The sequence below is a fragment of the Canis aureus genome, chromosome 16, assembly GCF_053574225.1.
Source record: "Canis aureus isolate CA01 chromosome 16, VMU_Caureus_v.1.0, whole genome shotgun sequence".
Classification (NCBI taxonomy): Eukaryota; Metazoa; Chordata; class Mammalia; order Carnivora; family Canidae; genus Canis; species Canis aureus.
Genome location: NC_135626.1, coordinates 52,442,509 through 52,464,043, shown reverse-complemented (window position 1 = coordinate 52,464,043; position 21,535 = coordinate 52,442,509). Strand labels below are relative to the sequence as shown.

Here is a 21,535-nt window from a genome sequence, read left to right as displayed (position 1 = left end):
TCTAGAGATGTATGGATATGCCTTCCTACACACTGGTACCTTCAACTGCTGATGGAAGGAAAGGTCAGTCTCATTTTATTAAAACAATAAAAATAATGTAATTTAGAAACAATTTGTGCTTTCTTCCACCTCTCTCTCCCCAGAAGAGATGAAAACTTTGCCAAACTGGTGGTATCATTCACAAATCATGATTGTGGGATGGAGAGAGCTCTCCAGAAGACATTTTCCAAACAGTGGAATTGCTTGTATTATTTTCAAAATGAAACACAAGATCTGCACTATTCTAGCAAATTTATTTTTGGATAGAAATATTTAACCCATTAATTGAATGGATAGTATTGACCTTTGCATAAACCTGATGAAAAATTATGCTGCGTGCTTGAATTCTCATGTAGAAAATGAGGCAAAGGGATCATTTAAATCTAACCTTGCATTGTACGTGAGCAAACTTCAGTAAGAAGAACTATGTGTATCTAAAGTAATATAATGTAATGCATTTTATAGCATATACTATGTGGATCTTAAAAAATGAAAGTATTGAGAATTGCCCAACAACTATAAATACCTGTAGGATTATCTCAAAGAAATAGCAACATTCCCCCCTGCCTCAATTTAACGATAAGAAGTTAATTGGCGGCAGATGTCACCCTCAACAAGCATAACTGATTTGTCTTTTTTTTTATTTGACTTTTAATGATTCAAATAAGAATGAAAGTACAATTGTCTCTCTTTAATTCACATTGCTCTGAAATGTTCATAGACAGGTATATTGCCATTGTAACGCAGTTAATTCAAGTGTTTGTTTTTTGTTCTATTACCATACTGTTTTGATTACTATAGTTTTATACTGTATCTTGAAATCTGGCATTGTGATAACTCCAGCTTTGTTCTTCTTTCTCAAGATTGCTTTGGCTAATAGGGGTCTTTTGTGGTTCCATACAAGTTTCAGTATTATATGCTCTCATTCTGTGAAAAATGCTATTGACATTTTGATAGGGATTGTTTCTAACCTGTAGATCGCTTTGGGCAGTATGAACACTTAACAATATTAATTCTTCCATTTCACGAGCATGGGATAGCTTACTATTTGTGCTGCTTTCAATTTCTTTTATCAATGTTTTATAATTTCAAGAGTAAGTATTTCAGCTCCTTGGTGAAGTCTGTTCCTAGATATTTTATTCTTTTTGGTGCATTTGTGAATGGAATTGTTTTAGTAATTTCTCACTCTGCTACTTTGTTATTAGTGTATAGAAACATAACTGATTTCTGAGTATTAACTTTTTATCCTCCAACTTTACTGAATTCACTTGGAACTTCTAATTTTTTGGTTGAGTCTGTAGGGTTTTCTATGTATAGTATCATGCCTTCTGCACATAAGTGACAGTGTAATTCTTAGAACTGGTATAGCCTATTGAATGCCCCCCACAAACTAAGATCACAGCTGGAAAAAATTAGAAGCAACTTAATTGCAGGGAGATGCCTGGAAATACTTGAAGTGAAATGGGTTCATAAACAAAAGAGGTAAATTATTTTATTGGGTAAACAAAAAGTGTCTTTGAAACCTATGTTGCCAAAAAACCATAAGTTCGTTTACCTATTCATTTTGCTTAACATAGGTTTTTTTTTTTAATGATAAGTAATTTGAAGGCCTGAAGCAGACATGCTATTTAACTATTTTTTAAATGTGGTCCAGAAAAGGAGAAATCAAATGATGATTGTATCATGGTTAAATGAAAAACATGCATAAAAGAAAGGTAGTGGAGGAGAAGAGTAAGTTCACTAGAGCATACAATTTATTTGAATATGTCTTTCTGAGTTTATGACTTTATGAATGGTGCAAATGGGAAAGATTACCATTTGAAGTGTCCATGCTAGTTCTCAGTATAAAGGAACCTGTTCCATAAGAGACTCTTCTCTTGTATACAGATTTGTATGTTCTTTCTTATTAGGTCACAATATGTTGTGCTTTAGTATGGCTGATGCTCTTACTGTGTGTACAAAATACACGGTACAAAAATCTAAACCTTCACTTTGAACCTGATTCTCTCTGTTGTCTCAGGTTTAGCATTAAGACTCCTTGGCATAAATCTTCAAAATGGAAATAATCATGTATCCATAAGACCTAGGGCCTATTCAAAAGAAAAATGATACTCTTTAGTGCCACAGACCAGGACCATCACTGAGAAAGCAATCCCCGTCACTGCTTCAAATGTTTCCTTTTTTAATAAATTATGTTTTTCCTTCATAACATTTGGATGTGTTTTTCATTTTGCTCTATGGACACTAATATTTTATAAGTTTTTTCCCACTTCTAAATTCTGGACACATGATCATCATTCTTCTTGACTACTGAGGACATTTTCTTGAAGCCATTTATAGATACAAACACTTCCTCCCAGACTTCATATAGACTTCACTCCATGATAATAATGTCTTTTGAGCAATTGAATGCAAGGACTCCTAGATGTAATGTGGAAGGCAGAAAGGAAATTCACCGTGGATGGAAAAGAAAATGAACCACCAGAGACAAGATAAATGCGTACAATAAATATAATATTGTACCCCAGGGGATGAGAGAGTCACTGTACCTAATGGCTACAGAATATGGTTAAGCCATAAAGATAACATAAAATAAAATAGTACACTATTCCCAGTTGCCACTCTTCCAAATGTTGCCATAAACCTAGCAGTACCACCGGAAAAATTAACAGACATTTCCATGATGCATGGACCACCAACGAGGCTCAAAGAGATATGACTCAATTGTAGTTTTCTGGTTTATCTTTTAAAAGCAGTTTGCATAGGAATGTAAAGTAAAGACCAGCTTCAATTTCCAAAAGAAACCTAAACTGTACATAATTTATAAATTCACATAAAGGGGTGTGTATATACCACTATTAAGGCCCAGGTTGGCATTATTAAGGAATTATACAATTATGAAGAAATAATTATAAGTAATGAGTAATTATTGAGGCTGTTATTAAGGAATAATGACAAAATTCATGAATCTTAGGGATAATTACCTATTTTAAAGAAATTATAGTTTCCAAATATAATGTATATATTATTTTTTAAACTTTTAGAATTATGAAATACAATGAACAAATAGTGCATAAACATAAAATAGTGTCTTATTCAGCTGAATGAAGTGTAATAAAAAAAACACCTGGGTTTTTTATGCCTAAGTCAAGAAACAGAATGTTGATACATCCCAGAAGCTCTTCTCTATCATAGACTGCTCCCTTTCCCCTAGTGACAACTACTTTTCCAAATTTTTTATAGCTTTATGGAGGTATAATTGTCTGCACATATTTAAAGTCTGCAATGTGATAAATTTTGCTTTATTTAGATGCTTGTAAATCAGTTATCATAATAGAGTCACTGAGCATATGTGTTAGCCCCTCAAATTTTCCTGTACCCCTTTACAGTTCTTCTTTACATTTTCTATTGCACGCCCATCCCTAGGTATCCAATCTTTTTTTTTCTGTTCCTATATTTTAGTTTGAATTTTCCTATAATTTTCCAGAGATGGAATCATACAGTTGTATTCTTTGTCTTTCTGCTTTTCCTCTGCACATTTGTTTTGAGACTCAGCCATCTTGTGATGTTTATTAATAACTCATTGTTTTGTATTACTAATAGCCCATGATATATATAATGTTAAGATATAATAGTATGTAATTATATAATATAGAAATAATAATATAATTATTTATATTGTATATATTATTTTATAACAATATATTATAATAGAACATTATGTATAGAAAACAATTATTTTATCCACTTTCCTGTTGATGGACAAATACATTTTTGTCAGTCTGGTATCCTTTCACATACAGGAGCATCAACCTTCTGTGAACATTCCTGTACATGTTTTTATATGGGTACATGCTTTCCCTTAAAATACCAAGGAGTAGAATGGCTGGGTTATACTGTAGATTTATTTTTAAATGTTTAGATAACTGCCAAATGATTTTTCCAAAGTGGTTCTATCTGTTTACATTCCCACCAGCAGTACATGAGAGTTTCAATTATTCCACATCTTTGTCAAAACTACGTATGGTCTGTCTTTGAATTTTAGCAATTCTATTTAGTAGGAAGTGATATTCCATTGTGTTTTTAAAATTCATTTTCTAAATGACTAATAATGTTGAGCCAATTTTCATGTGTCTATTCCTCATCTGTGTATCTTCTTTGGTAAGTTGCTTGCTAAATTCTTTATTCTTAAAAAAAAATCCATTGTTTGCTTTTGAATTTTCAAGTTCTAAAAATTCTTTATATACAAGTCTCTTATCAGATATATTATTTGCAAAAATCTTCTGCTAATCTATGGTCATGCTATCCCCTTCACAATGTCTTATGAAGAACAGAGATTTTTAATTTTGATAAAATATGATTTATCAATTTTTGTGGTTCATGCTTTCTGGGTTGAGTCTAAGGAATTTTTACACAGCCAATTTTAACAAGCCATTTTTCCCCTTAAGTATTCTTTAAGAAATGCTATAGCTTTACATTTTACATTTAGGTCCATGATCCACTTTCTGTTTATTTTTGTATATGGCACAAGCATGGCTCAAAGTTCCTTTTTTTTCCATATAGGTATCCAATTGTTCCAACAGTATTTATAGAGAATTTTAAATAGCCTTCGCTCAATAACTTCTAAAATAACTAGAGAGACAATTAGTAAACATATAGAGAATATGTAGATAATATACTTTAAATCAAAATAAAATAGTGTGGGTGACAGAGAATTGTGATTTTTAGCATTTTAGAAGTGAAAAAGAGATAGACTAGGAAATTTTATTCTTTGTTTCCTTTCCAACAGCTCTGGGCCCATTGGAAATCTGTCTTCCTCCCTAGTGTAATGCCTAGGAAATTATTCTGTCTCAATATCCTGAGTGCCCAATTGCCTATTATCAGTATGATGAAGGTTTTGGATTCTTGGAAACAGTCAAATGCAATATTTCACTATGTAATTAATTTCTGGTGGGAGTTTTCCACCAGATGTTGACAATGTTTCTATTATGCATTCAGAATATTTGGGATAAAAATGAAAATTTTCTCCCAATCAAGAAAAATTATATATATATATATATATATAGAAAGAGAGAATTATGAATTTTATATATATAATAAATTTATGTATATATATACATTATATATATATATATATATATATATATATATATATATATATAATGATGAACATCATAGATTATGAGGACCAGTAGTTTAGCTGGGAACAAATACTGTATCAGGCAAAATTCAGATTCTAGGCTATTTATGATGATCCAAGATGCCAATGATGACATTAATAAATTACCTTTGGAAGAGTATCATTAATAACTATTTTAAGCCTTTATGTGTCAAGAACTGTAATTTTTTTATGTTTCAAATGCTTCATCTAGAAAGCAGTGAGGTTAAAATTGAATATAATGTGCAAGGAAAGAGAAGTAGAAAATGTGGCTGTTATCTAACCCTGAAATTCTTTAACCACATTAGGCTAAATAGTTACTTTCCCCTCTTTGAAAATCACATGTTGTTATGTAACAGAAAAGTGTAGGTTTATATCCACTACTTTAGCTTTCCTGAGAGATAAAACTGAAGCCAGAATTGTCAAATACACACATAAACACACACACACACACACACACTTAATAAAATAGGTTATAACACAGGCACATTGAAAAGGTAAATCTCTATCTCTTGTTCAACAAGTTCAAAAACTAGGATATAACTGCAAGACATTCACCTTGAAAACCCTGAGAATATAAAGTGTAATCCATGTTGGATGCCATCTCCTATCCAATTAATACTTGTTCCCTATCCTGTTACCATGAAAGCTTCATAACTAGTTCACAAGACGTACCCTTGGGACATCTGGACTTTAAAGGTGATGGTTAGCTCCTGTGAAATACAACCCACTATTTATGACCTCACTGATGTTACTGTGTAAATTAACTGGAATATAAATGGCTTGGATTTACCTAATCAAGAAACTTCAAAGGGCTTTTCCAACTTTTGCCATTCACGATTGACTGTAATAAAAATCATACTCAAACAAATTCATTTCTTAAAAACATAAAAGGTGAGGGGCACCTGGGCTCAGTGATTGAGTGTCTGCCTTTGGCTCAGGTCATGATCCCGGGGTCCTAGGATGGAGTTCCACATTGGGCTCCCTGTGGGGAGCCTGCTTCTCCCTCTGTCTGTGTCTCCACCTCTCTCTTTGTGTCTCCCATGAATAAATAAATAAAATCAAAAAAAAAAAAAAGAAAAACACAAAAGGTGAAACATTTCCTCTAACACTTAATATTGTATCTGTTATATGCATTCAGTGGCTTGAACATCTCATGCTAAGGAATGATACTCCATAAGAAAATAGTTTTAGAAATAATAACATGTAGAGAAACTAAACTGTTCACTTCCAAACAGAATGTAAATGACTAAGAAGCAATTACGATCTCCTCAGCTTCAAAAAAACTGAAATAGAATATTAATAATGAAAAGAAGTAGAGCTAGGATAAGAGGTTCATTGTTTAATGAGATTGTACTCGCAGTGCTCTGAACAGGGTCCTCAGCATCTCTACTTCCAGATCCAAGCTCTCATTCCTGGCACTCACTCTAGACGCTGGGAGTATCTCCTGCTGACACAGCTGAGTCCCTCTCTAGGATTGTCCTTGGCTGAAGAGAATTTATGTCTCCTCCTTGGGGATGGTCTATGTTCAGTGATTTGTCTCTGCATCAGGTCTCACTCCTTTGCCTTGACTTGAGGCATCTTGAAAGGACCATTCCAGTTGCAGAACTTCCCTCTGGATTGGCTAAACCCCGTGATGCATCTGCTTCTCCTTCAGTCCTTCTCTCCTTGCTCCTTATAGGTGATGGGCTTAAGACTTCTCCCAAGGAAATCTTTTGTACATACATCTCCATGTAGGGGTCTGTTTTTGGTGGGGAGCCTGACTTACAGAGAGTCAGTTTCTCTCTCTGAGCAGAGAAAACAGCACTTTTCTCATGAATAAACTTGGCTCACTTTCCTTCCAGGATCACCAGGAGCATTTTTGTCACACAACATTACTCTTAATTAGTACACAAAAATTCTATTTGCAATCATTTTCTACATCATACTTCCATTCAGCTTTTAGAATCATGAGGAATTTCATGAGCACAAGTGAAACCAGGAGACTCAGTAAATCACGTTGGTTAATAGTGGAAAGAGAAAGTAGAGAAATTAGAACTGGTGATTTCGGTGTTTGTGTAATTATAGAATTACTGTTTTGTTATTGGGCTACATTCAAAACACTTTCTCTTATTTTTCTTCTTACTAATCTTTCATGGATCTGAATTTTATATAAACTACAAATAATGTGGAGATGGTATCTATCAATTTTAAAAGGGCATACTTCCCTAATATAATTTTCTAGAGATTAGAAAAAGGTGTATATTGATGCTTTTGAGTTAGAGAAATCACTAAGAAAAAAAGAAGCAAATTTTAATTTTCCAAGTTTAATTTTGATCATTTCCATTAGCACCAACAATATATGTAGCAACATTAAATCATCAAAGCAATCCTAGTATTTTTTTGCATAAAATCAGTAATATTTTAAACATTTCAAATCACCACCAAAGGAAAAAAAAAGTAAGTCATCCATTGGCACAAGCTCTATGCAAATGTTATATATACTCATGTTTTTAAATTGAACATATACTTATTTTAAATTAAAGCATCTGAGAATCATAGGGCCTGAAATATGAAATATACTGGTTAAATACAGTGGTATATTGGAGCTGACTTGCACTGGCTCATGAGAACCAATTGTGAGCATCTCTTTCCAACTTCGCCTTCAGTGATAGCACGTTTGTAGCTTAAAATGGACCATTGTGATAGTATTTACGTATAAGAAATCTGTAAAAAGGGATCCCTGGGTGGCGCAGCGGTTTGGCGCCTGCCTTTGGCCCAGGGCGCGATCCTGGAGACCCCGGATCGAATCCCACATCGGGCTCCCGGTGCATGGAGCTTGCTTCTCCCTCTGCCTGTGTCTCTGCCTCTCTCTCTCTCACTGTGTGCTTATCATAAAAAAAAAAAAAAAAAAAAAAGAAATCTGTAAAAAAATACACATTAGGGCTTTAATTATATTTTTTCTGGTTGTTAAACTCTTACCAGGACTCCACAATCTGTAGACCAGATGATGGGCTCCAAATTAAAATATCCAAAAATAAAAATGGAAAATACTTCAAATAATTTATAAGTATTAATTAAAGAAGAAAGTAGGAGATCAGGGGTTTTCCAATGAATTCTTATTTGATTTCTATATTCTGGGGAAAAGATCTGTAGAGTGCCTAATTACTACACTCTCTCTATTTTTTTTTAACACATGCGGCAAATCATCATTAAAATGTTATAATTAAGGGGCAGCCCCGGGGGCTCAGTGGTTTAGTGCCGCCTTCAGCCCAGGGCCTGATCCTGGGGACCCGAGATCGAGTCCCACGTCGGGCTCCCTGCATGGAGCCTGCTTCTCCCTCTGCCTATCTCTGCCTCTCTCTCTCTCTCTCTCTCTCTGTCTCTTATGAATAAATAAAATCTTTTTAAAAAATGTTATAATTAAGAACTTTTTTATTAATTCAATATTTCAAAGAGTATTTTTTCTCAGAAAAACACATGAGTTTTCTCTAAAGATGAGAAACAGAAGTGCAAGTTTTTGTGAAGATTCAACAGAAAAAAAGGAAGGATTTTACTTTCTGTCTTTACTTGTGATTAGCCAATCCTCCACCAGTTTATGCTTTATTGGAGGTAAGTTTGACAAGTAGTGTTCAGAGGAGATTATAGCAATGCTTATAATACATTTGACATATGTTATCACAAGGTAACATTAAAAATACCTCCTTCAGGAATGTCTAGCAAAACTCATTTCATTTATCCTAACATTTCTTTCAGCTCTTGACTATCAGATTAAAAATTACAATTTCGTTGTATGTTTATTTGGCATTAAAAGATCACAAAGCTTTGAAAAGATTTTTGAATTAGGTCTCTATTATGACAAAATGAAAATGATTGAACTAGCACTGGTCCTCGAATCAGGAAGAAGTAATAAGGGAAAAAACATTTATTTTTCTGCCCTTACAAAGAAGTTATAGTACCTAGCTAACAGATGATCAAAAGTAATTGAGCATCAAAAGGATATCTGAAAATAAAAAGGATCTGACATGTTTTATAGGAACCTGAATTCTAATTTTCTTTCCTTTTCCTCTTTCTCTTTCTTTCTTTCTTTCTTTCTTTCTTTCTTTCTTTCTATTTCTTTCTTCTTTCTTTCTTCGTCTGAATTGCCTCTGTTTTCTCTGGATACCTTTAATTTGTTTGTTTGGTGTCTTCAGATTGGAAATTCTTATTCAAAATTCTGGTGATCCTCTGGTATAACTCTAGAAAAACCTTTGGAATTCCATAACATACATATAATGTACAAGATGTATATTAGTTAATGGGTTTGCATGTGGGGTGATCAGACTGCAGCTGGCCATTTAGTTAGAAGTCCCTCTGGCAAGTAAATCACACCTCTTAGGTTTTAAAGCAAACAATTCTTTAATCTTCTTGAGATGGGGTTCTACTCCTAGTTGCTAAAATTCCAGGTGGAGGATATGGGAAGGAGTTTGAGAGACTGTATTGGTTTTTGATGCTGCACAGCAAGTTACCATAAACCCAGGAGCTTAAAACACATTTATGATCTCTAAGTTTCTGTAAGTCAGGTGCTGGCATGACTCATCTGGGTCTTCTACTCCAGGTTCTCTTTTGACAGACTGAAATCCAAGGCTGTGGTCTTATCAGAGGCTCCAGTGAGATAGATCTACTCCCAGGATCCCTCACATTGTTGGGAGATTTCTTTTCCTTGTTGTTTCAGAACTGAGGCTCCCATTTCTTTCAACTACTTTGTGTATACTCAGCACTCCACTTTACCTCACCTCTGGGTAGTAGCCATAGTCTGGAGTCTAACTCTTATGAGATTTTTAGGTCCAGTCAAACTCTTAGGTTGCAAATTCTTCCTATCTGCCAAGTCTTTTCCTTTCCTGAATCTGCAGTTTTCTTAAAGTCTGTTGAAATTTCTGAATTGTATTTGAGTTCTCTCTATTTTTTTTGTTTTTGTAGAGTTTCTCCTTCTTTTATTTTTTTTTCTTTTTTTTCTCCTTCTTTTAATGTTAATTTTATTGTTATTTTAATGAGGCTGGGGAGGAGAAGAAATCTGCCATATTTAACTTGCTGTTTCTCCTTAAGATTTTGGATTTTTCCTTTCCTTTTTTTTAAAAAAAAAAAAATCTGTTTATTCATGAAAGACACAGAGAGAGAGGCAGAGACATAGGCACAGAGGGAAGCAGGCTCCCCACAGGGAACCCCATCCAGGCCCTGTGATCAGGGCCTGAGCCAAAGGCAGATGCTCAACCACTGAGCCATCCAGGTGCCCTGGATTTTGCTTTTCCCAATGCTATGCCTGCTCTCTCATATCCACAGTATCTCATGGGAGGATAAAACCAGAGCAGTGTCTCTGTTTTCCCAAATCACATGAAGCATCTTTTCAGAGTTCTTGCATCAGAAAATATAGAAGGAAAATAAAATAGAAAGATTAGCTAATGACAACAGTTAGATACAGGAACTCTTAGGTCCTGGAATAGTCATGGTCAGAGCAGGTATCCCCAGAAAAGATCTGATGGGGAGCCCCAAAGCCTGGAGTGCCCATGGGCCTCAGAGAAACCCACTTTTTAGCCAGAGAAGTAGCCTTGCCTTCTGGCATCCCTTAGGCCACTCATTAATTAGTACACAAGAGGAAGTACCTTGGCATATTTCACAAAGATAGGCTACACAGTCTTTGCAAGTGCAGTACATGCGACAGCAGCAATGTGTGGAACTGTAGCCATCGCAGTTCATTCTGTGTCACCCAGTAGGAGAGGAAGGTCAGGATTGCATTTTCATTGTGTCCATGTGTCTCTCCTTCAAATCACTAAGGACCAAATGCATTACCTCCTAGTGACACATTTTCGCCCCTCAATAAGGCATTAGAATTTGATAAAGGGAATGCAAAATCAAACAAGAGCAAAGAAGAATGCTGTGCAGACTTAGATCTGTTAAGTATAACCAATTTAAAATACTAGAAAATCTGCATCAGGTGTCGGAACGCCCTCCCCCTCCCAAATCAAACCCAGGTCCTAATATTAACTTCTATAACTAAAATCCTGTTGAAGTGGTTATTCCACAGTGAAAAAGTAAGCTACCCCTGAATTTATTCACATTTCCATTCTTTGGGATGGAGATACTGCTTACAGGTTTGTTATGTGAGTATTTCCTAGTTGCTAGCCTTAAGAATTTCCTAATATACAGGGACGCATTCTCATTTTTTGTCTTGAGTTAATTCTAATAGATGCGGCATATGGAAAGTATGCATGTAACGGTGGGAGTGTATGTGTTTCAAGGAAAGTTTTTGAAAATTATCCTAAAAATTTTAATTTTAAAATTAAAATAATTTAATTATTAATTGCTGAATATGCCCGACAACAAGTATGGATGTTTTGGGGGAGGACAAATGAAAGACCTCAAGAACATAATTTGACCAAATTGTTGCTACTGTGATTCAGTTCTCTCCCCTAAACACTAAATATTCCTGACTGTCTCACATAGTTTGGTGACACGGAGCTAAAAAGAACACTATTCTTCTTTTGTAATTAACATGGAGTGGTAGGGACCATACATTATTCTCTTATCACCCAGTGAGTAAATGATACTGGGCCCTTCCAGTGGACCCTGTTTATCCACCTGCAGCAGAAGCTCAAACTGAAATAAGCAATTTGGGCCTCACATTCTCTTCTCTGTTAACTTGACAATGTCCTGTTTTGTATTTGCTGCAAGCCACACCCCGAGACTTCAGAATGCACTTAAAAATAAAAAATAAAACACTTGCCACATCCTTATTCAGCAATTTAGAAATCCTCTAATTATTAATATTATTTTTTCCTATAGAGGGATATTGGCTTCATACAGTGAGCACTAATCTTTGTTTTAGAAAAAAATGCAAGTCTTAGCATTTCTTTAATCTATGTCTTTTAAGGGTAAGCTGTTGAAACTTAGAAAGGAGAGAAAAAAAAAAAAAAGGACTGTATCCAGCGATTATTTGGAAAAAAAAAGAATGACCTCAAAAATTTGAACTTAGATGCATGAAAGGAAATACATCATATATATTTTTTTCCTATGGGTGATGACAGGGCTTAAGATGCAAAATGCTATGCTTGCCTGGAAAAGCTACCTATTTTAAAAAAAAATTAGAGTTTAAATGATCTCCTGGGTACTACTATGTTACTCAGGACTGTCGACACAGAGAAATGAGGCATTCCAGTTACTGAAATGTTGAGAAATGGCCCAAACACTGCCAAGTGCATGTCCCCTACCGTGAGCCATTTCTACTTTCCCTGGACACTAGCCCAATTATGGAGTGATAGTCATTCCAATGCCAAATATGGAGACTCAGGATGCCAGGCCAGAAATGTCCCTTGATGTTTTCCCCTGTACTCATTCAAGAGAATGAACATATAATTGTTAACTGTGATAAGATAATACTTCGCTCACTCTTGTAAAAGTGTCTAAAAAAGTCTTCAGATTTTCCAGCAACATTTGGATAGTGATATGTAGTATATGGTGTGTGCCAAACTCAAAGTTACAAAGCCTTATTCTTGGCAACAACTACAAACAATTTCCATTTTACTATGAAAACTAAAAGAACACACAAAGTTACAGTCTTCTTCTCTGGGGTATTTCCAATGTGTTATCCTAGAGTAAGTATGTTCTTCTTTTGAATCATTTTTCCACCAGAATCACAAGTAATGTAAAAGGACAATTAAAATGATTATTCTAGAACATAAAACCCTCACAAAAGAATATTAAAATGTTACTTATTTTCTTTTGGCTGATTATAAAAAATCATTTAGAATGGTACATTTAGAAAGTAAAGTAAAAATATGATAAAATGTCACCCGTAGTTCCTATATCCAGAATTACAAGTAATGTCATTGTTTTTGTGCATGTATTTCCGGATAGATATGTATGCACATGTATTTTGTGTCTATGCTTTTGCATGTTTATTTTATCATGATTTGTGATCGTACTGTGTAAGTTACTATTTAAGTTTTCCCTTATCATGAACATTTTTAAGGTATCTGAAATCATGAGTGCAGATAAATTTTACAAAATGCTTTGGTCAGAAAATATTTATGTGTCATCATAAGCAATGGCTACCATAAGCAATATAATTGTAGAGTGACATATCTGGAATGGTTTTTAAAAGTCTTTAAATCTTAAAACAATCTATCCATAAAGGAATATTGGATTTACTCTATAGAAGTTTGGACCTTCATTTACCTGCTTTTGTAAGAGAAATGCCATAGGCTCGGACTATCATAATTTTTTTTCTTATGTGGATGCTGTAATCTGGTTTCCATTTTGACTTATTTTTCCTCTTTGAAAGAAGTGGCAACCTGGTTTTCTTGAGTATTCCATTGAGTCACTTCATGTATTTTTTTGGTACAATTTATGTTCCCTGTTTAGAACTGTGTTACACAGGATAAATATTTTGAATAAAAATATACTATGTACATCAGTTTATATATTCCTATTGATTTTATTTTTGAAATGAATTTTAAGTTCACTTATGAATCAGGTGTCACTTCAGGTATTAAATTCCTTTGTCCAAAGTGTGGCCACCGCCTTGGCTATGCTAGGAATGTAATCCTCTCTGGACTAGATAGTTTCTATTTGTTCCTCCAGATTCACTCTGCCCTTCCTTTTTTCCTGTGCTCTGTCTTAGGAAGCTGGTCTTTTGGGGTTCAGACACTGGGAAGTTTGTGTCGAAGTCAGGCGGTGGGAGAAAAGTGAGGCCAGATGCCTCATCCACAGGCTCCCTCACTGTGGGGGTCCCTCACTCTCTCTCTCCTCTACTTGTGAAATCTTATCTGCTTTGTCCAAATCCCTGTCTTCTGGTCTGCCCAGAAGCTGGCTCTGTTCTTCTGTGTTTTATTTGGTAGAGAGGAGTAGACTTAGAGTCACAAGATTTAGGGGAAAAAAAAAAAAAAGCAAGAGAACATGGCCTATTTATACTAAAACATTTATAACATTTATTTGTTATTTACTTGAAATATAAATTTAATGGAGCACCTTATATTTTATCTGCTGATCCTAGGAGTGATATAATCATTTTGCTGCCCTCTCATGCCGTGCTTTCCTTACCAGACCCCCACATGGGTCCTTTGTCAACCAGATGTTCTCAGGTTTTCCTTGTTTGATTATTCCGTTTGTTTCCTATTAGGAACCTCACTGACACACTGTCTCATCAACTTTTCCATCATCAAGCTAAGTTTAAGATAAACCAATTTTAGGTGTCTTTACTTGGTGTATCTTGATTTGTACCTGTGTTAAAAGGAAAGGATGTCTGTCCCATCTCAATGTAAAAACAAATAGTCATGAGCTCTTTTAGGTTATAGAATGCAATACATTATGTCAAAAATGACAGAGAAAATAGCATCTATAGTGACCCTATGTCAGAAATCCCAACTATGCCGGGTTAGATCTGGAGTATATATGACCCAACTTAATTATTCATACAGTTCTCTTTCCATCCAGGTTAGATCTAATGTATTACAGGATCAGCCCAAACATCATGGTGAAAAGCTAAGGAAAGTATACATTGTGTTCTTGGCATATTCACTATATAACTGTGTGTCCTTCAGAAAGGTAGCTAGCTTCCAGGGGCACCTGGGTGGCTCAGTTGGTTGAGCCTCCAACTCTTGATTTCAAATCAGGTCATGGTCTTGGGGTCATGAGACTGAGCTCAGCATTTGGCTCCACATTCAGTTGGGAGTCTGCTTGAGATGCTTGAGATTCAATCTCTCCCTCTCCCTCTGCTCCTCCCTCCACTTTCTCTCTAATATAAATAAACAAATCTTTAAAAAAAAAAAAAAAAGCAAGGTAGCTAGTTTCCAGAGTTCATAATTTACCTATGAGTAATGTAATTATAATAGTGTGAATGCCTTAGATATTCTTTTTTTTTTTTTCAAAGTAAAGGATATTTTTACTATCAAAATCTTTGGGTTCTGTTTCCTCATCTTTATTTATTTATTTATTTATTTTTGTTTCCTCATCTTTAAAACAAAGAGAAGGAAATGATTTGGTATGGGCAGAGCACACAGAGGATGTTCTAGTTGTTCGTAGCCATTGCACACATAAAATAATGTGTTACTTGATTACCAAATCTGAGTGTGAGATGCTACTTTGACTAGATTTAGGAGTAAAATAGCCATATGATTTATTATCCAAAGCAGGCAATTAAAAAAAAAAACCCACCCTGCTTTATTATTATACAATTTACTTATACTCAAGTGCACCCATTTTAAGTGTATCCAATGAGTTTTGACAAATACACACACTTATGCAATCACCACCCCTATCAAGATATAGAATATCTCCATCATTCCAAATGGTTCCCTTATGTCTCTTTGCACAGTTTCTACCCACAATTAGCCCAAGGCAATTCTAGGCTATTTTCTGTCATTGTTGATTAGCTTTGCAAAGGACTTGTGAAATACAGTTTATTTTATAAATAGTCCCAGATGGACCTCTAGTCAAGAAAGAATTTCAGTTACAATAAGAAGTCACTCTGGAAATTAAATCATAAATGTAAAGAGGAACATCAAATTCCTTTTTTGTCCTTCCCAACTTCAGAGATTAGCCATTGCAGAAAATTGCCATTTTATGAATAAGGGACAAAAATGTACATTTTTACTTTTTTTTGTTACTTTTTAACATTTTTGTGCATATTACATTTTTATATTTTTGCTATTGTCATACTTGTAGCTTCATTTAATAATTAATGGTGACCCAATGCATTATTCTAATACTCTACAGAGAACATATGCTCTTTGTTTCTTCTCAGTAAGTTGGATTTTGAAATTTGATTTAGTAATTTTAATTATTATATTAGGCAATGGTAGGAAGGCATGTTTTGCTTCTGGCTTGTTTAAGTCGAGAGAATTTATTTTATCTTCAGCCTATACATTCCTCAGCCTACAGACACACACACACACACACACACACACACACACATATACACAATTCCCTAAAATAGGAAGCAAACCCTTCATCAGTGAAAAAAAGTTTGTTAGTTTATAGTGCAGGAAAAGGGAAAATAGGAATCCTATTTACATTTTGATTAGAGAATTGTTTTTTGGGGTAGGGGTGGCCCGTTCTTTGTAATTCAGCATGTTTACCAGCAGGCCTGACCTCTACCCACTAGATGTCAGTAGTAAACCCCCTCCAGCCAGGCTAATCAAAACTCTCCAGACCTTGCCAAACGTACCCTGAGGGACAAAATCACCCTTTGGAGAATCACTTTTGGGAGTATTGGGATGTATAACATTTTTTACTCTCCTATTAAGATAGCAATCAACTAGAAGTTGACCTATAAGATTCTCCTGCGGCTTAAATCATTGTTTGGCATTAATATTGCTACATATTAATGTTATGCATTGACATTTTTGCCCACTAACATTACGCCCATAAAAACGACGTCAATATGTACTGTGGGATGATAGGTAAAGCAGGAATCATGGCATTTATTATTTTTTTAAATTAATTAATTTTTTTTAATTAGGGCAGGATGCAATGGACAGATTTACAATTAATTAGGAAAAACTTCCAAGGGGTGGAAGATTTCTTTCTTTTTTTTTTTTTTTTGAAGCAATAACATGCAATAAAACTATCATAGGTTACATTAAATTTTAATTTGTATGTAAATTAGCTAGTTTGCCTGAAACATCGAAATCATTAATCCACTGTTGTTCTTCCTCAGTAGAGGAGCAGTGAGAGCGGATTTCCCCAATTGGCTCGCTTTGTACAAAGGTAACAGATCCAAGATCTGCAGTGCAAAGAATTTGGAGAAACAAACAAGTGAGCAAGCCATCAAAATGTGAGAAGTAGGAAAAGCCCTCATTTGGATCACGAAAGCATGTATCAGCCATTTATATTTAGTAAATTGTTCAGAACACAGCTCGTGGCTTCCTATCAGTACGAATTAGAGATAACCTTTCACTATAATAAAAAAAAAAAACAATTAGATTGTTGCACTCGCTGAAATGCACACATGTGACTAAGATAAGTTCCCAGGTTAATTCCTCTAATTCATCTCTCTTTCTCCATGGACTCTCAGAATCCAGATTATTTAACCCTGAGAGGAAGTATGTCAAGACGGTTCTCACCCTTGTGCTTGAGAACTAACGTATTCTAAGATCCCACAGAGGACAGTTTCCTTGTGATTTACCAAGTGAATGAGCAGCGTGGCTGAGAAAAGTACTTTACCCTTCTACTTGGATGGCCACACGTCTTGGCCCTCAGCTCTTTGCAATTTATTTAGAATTTACTTATAACCTGTGTTCCTGCAATAGTGGCCATCTCTACATACATGGAGAGGAGAGGTATCCACAGCATGGATTTACCAGAGCAGCTTTTTAAATGAGTTCCCAATTTAAGTCTCCATCATCTTCCTAACCTGCCATTTGTGAATGAGTTAAATTTCCTAACTTTATTTTTCTTTAAAATAGTATTCTGATAGTATTCTATTTATAAAAATAATTTTAAGAGCATTTCAAACTTCCACCTCCAGCCACACACACACACACACACACACACACACACACACTTCAGAATTCAGTTCAATAGCCTGTTTTCCTTGCTCAATGCTTTTTCTTATTTATACTACTTTTCAGTATTAAATTCATAAAGTATAGAAGGTATGCCTTAATAGATCTATTAATTATTCACTCTTTTATGAGCAATTAAGAGCATTGGTTTTGCTCTTAAAAGTATGTACCCCTACATATAATGCATTTATATCAAATATCCTGAGACAGATTTTCCACAGATTACAAACTCATTTTGCATATCTCAATTTATAAACTTTGTTAAAAGATACCTTTCTCTTAAAATATGGAATTTTTATAGTAATTTTCATTTTTTGCTACTACTGTTGACACTGGGGTCTCCCAACTTATAGTTAGGTGCAGAATGCCTCTAGATAAACATCTAGCTTTAATAAGCCAAGGTGGGGAAAAATGGTTATTTCAAATTATCTTAATCGCATCTTCCTTGAGCAGACTTACAAAGTGACTTCTGTTGCAGCCTAAAAAGCCAGTTAAGAATGTGTGTGTGTGAGAGAGAGTGTGTGTGTTTGTGTGTGTGCGTATGTGTGTGTATGGGGAAGGTCAGAGTTTGGGCAACAAGGAGAAATTTGTGTCAGGTTATGAGTATGTAAATTCAACACATTTTCAATAGTTTTTTAGAGAGTTGTCCCCATAAAGGATATTCTGGGAGATTTGGTGTGCTGTGCATTCAATACATTGTAGCGTCTTACTCTCAGGAGCTATGTAGATTCACACAATTGAAAAAGAATACTTCTAAAATCAAGGGTATTCAAGTAGTTGGAAGACCCTAGTTGTTGAAAGGAGCATACCAGTGTAACTGTGAACTCTCCACTGGAGGGGAATAAACTTTTCATTACTAAGTAATTCCAAAGATGAATATTCCCTCTTCTTTTTGACATGCTTTTCTTTCTTTCTTTCTTTCTTTCTTTCTTTCTTTCTTTCTTTCTTTGTTTCTTTCTTTTCTTTTCTTTTCTTTTCTTTTCTCTTTTCTTTTCTTTTCTCTTTTTTCTGTTTTCTTTTAGTATCAGTTTGGGACTTTTGATGCTTTAACCTTACAAAATTCCTTGAGTCTCCAAGCCCAGTGGGTTCCTCTTTCCATGTCATGCAGCAGTTATTTTTGTTTTTTCTTTTGGTGATGCCACATATTCACTTTAGCTCTCATAGTTCCCTTCAGTGCTCCATCAACAGTCCCCATCTCCTTTCCTTCAGTCTCTTCCTTATCAAATTAACTAAATCTGCAACAAGCTAAGTCTTTAGAATGTGACACTTTAATTCTGGTTTTAAAACTCAGTTTCTTTCATTTCCTCAAGGGTAAACCCTTAAATTCTTAGCATGCTATTCAGACCTTCTACTGTCCAACAATCCATCTTCCCTTTTAGTCTTTTGTTTTGTTTTTCATCTTTCTTTTTAATCTTGTCTGCTCTTTACTGCTAGCTAGTCAATCCAACAATCCCTGCATTATCTTACTTCCTTTCCTTTCTTCATACTTACCTCTCTTGCCTAAAATGCATTTGCTCCCATTTCAAACAATTCTTCTAGGCCCAGAGAAAAAGTCCCCTCTTCTATGCAGTTGTCTCAGTTCATTCATGATGAATGTAACCTCTCTCTCCTGTGAAACTACATGAGCCGTTGTCCTCACCAATGGAACATACCTTGTCTTGTGGCACTGTATACATATATCTTCAATTATTATTTAACTAACCTATGTTGATAGCTTGTTTGCCCAATATGATGTCATGCTTTATTTTTTAGCTTAATTGTCCATTTATTTATTTTTTATTTATATTCAAGAAATGATAATGGATTATGAAGAAAAGAAGGATCTAATTAAAGGAGGGAAAAAGAAAATTAATCCTACAGATTTCATGTATGTTCAGTAGAATTAGGAGCTATTTAAGACCTAATCAAAAGAAGACTGGCTCTGTAAGACAAACATAAGTGTTTTTCAAAGCTTACTTGGGTGATGGCAAAGGACAGAAGATATTGTTATTGTAATATCTGTACTTTGAGGAATCATTCTATTAGTTTACCAAATTAGATAAATGAGAGATGAATTAGAAATTATAATAGACTAAAAATATCTACCAAAGAGGAACCATTCATTAAAAAATGTTTATTTCTCCTTGTACCACTAAATGCCAAGCATGAATCCTATTATGATAAATCAAGTATGGGAAGAAGTAGCTGTTGCCTTGAACTTTGAGAAAAGTTTTGTTGAGGTCTTATGTGAGCCTTGAAGGATCACAGAGATTACAAATCATGGAGAAAGGGAGTCAGGAAGTTTTGGAAAGTGGCAGGCAAGAAGGGGAGAATAAAACAACACAGAACTTCACAGGATTCTAAGAAAACTGCTCTAAGAAGATATTAAACTAGAATTTAGTACTTGGCTTATGTCATAACCTGTTCATGATAAGAGGAAATCTTTTTAAAATTAAATATTCTAAGGATAGGCCTTGCAGATGTGGAAAAATGTTAACAAGATGATATTTTAAATTTCCTCTTGGTTAAACTTGCCTACTTGTAGCCAGTATTAAAAGAAAGGAAGAGGAAAGAAAGAAAGAAGAAAGAAAGAAAGAAAGAAAAAAAGAAAGAAAGAAAGAAAGATCTCTTTCTCTCTAGATCTAGCCCATTGTTCTCTCTTCCAACAAGTGGTGACCCAGAAGTATAAAAAGCTACCCCCTAGTGTAACATGTTTTGCATCATTTTGGTACATATATAAAATGAAAAAGGAAGTCTGTGGCCTAGTGAATAATGTTTATACCAATATGGATTTTATGATACCACATGCATTAATGTTAAAATGACAATAGAACTCTACCCATATAAAGATTTCTACCCCAGTCTCCTGAAATAGACAGAAATTTGTCCCAATTCAATGGACTTTGTTATTAAGACATTACATTTTTGAATTAGATGTTTATATTAATAACTGGGAAATTGAATTCAAAATAAATCACTTTTGAAATAGAAAAACATTTTAACAAGGACCTATATTAGTTTCCACTACATAATGTCATCTACAAACAGTGGAAAATAGGTTGCGGGACTTGAATTTAAATTAACTCTTTTTATATGCAAGTAACTAGTCAAGAGAGACCAATGCCATACAGGCCAGGAGTTAAAACAAGGGAAATTATTCTTCTGGAAAATTTAACACCTGGGAAATAGATCCTATTAAATAAAAGACATTTTATAGGAGAAATAAAAGCCTAACCAACGTTGTGATGATTCCAGTTGGAGAAAGGATAATATGTTGTCTTTCTACACATTCTGAGAGCAAGAAATTTCAGAGAATATTGGTTGAGAGGGAAAAAACTCGGAACTTTTCACACTAAGTAGACACAAACCAGATTAATATTAAAATATTTCCCCAAAGCAGTTTGTGATTTGATATGCCAATTAAACTGTGGCTTTTTCAAGATACCCTACTCACATATATTGTTAAAAAATTTTACCCTTAAATGAGTAAAAAAGATTCAAGAAATATTCAATAATCACTATCTGCAATGTGTCATTAAAAACTGTAGTATGTTCTTTAGAATTTCTATTTCTCAGAATTGTCATCACATTGTTACATTTCATTTTCATTTCTAAAATTAGGTATAGTTAGGTTAAAGTAGTTATTATATTCTATAGTTACCTGTATGAGACAGGAATTTGGGGGTATAACCATTCAAATCAATTTTTGTTCATTTAAGTATCAGAAAAGAAGCTTATTAATAGTGAGCAATGTCTCTAGAAATCAGGGTTAGAAAGTAGGCAACAAGTGGAATGAAGAAATGGAGACTTTAAGGAACCCAGGATGAGATGTTTGTAATCT

At 34.5% G+C, this 21,535-nt stretch overlaps 2 long non-coding RNA genes across 3 annotated transcripts in view; one reads left to right on the top strand and one right to left on the bottom strand.

Annotated features, from left to right (window-relative positions):
- LOC144286924 (uncharacterized) overlaps positions 1-21,535 on the top strand; it is a 1,061,786-nt gene that overhangs the window by 819,680 nt on the left and 220,571 nt on the right. The gene's annotated exons all lie outside the window — the stretch shown is intronic.
- The window catches only part of LOC144286921 (uncharacterized), a 32,422-nt gene that overhangs the window by 9,489 nt on the left and 1,398 nt on the right, over positions 1-21,535 (bottom strand). The window lies entirely within an intron of this gene.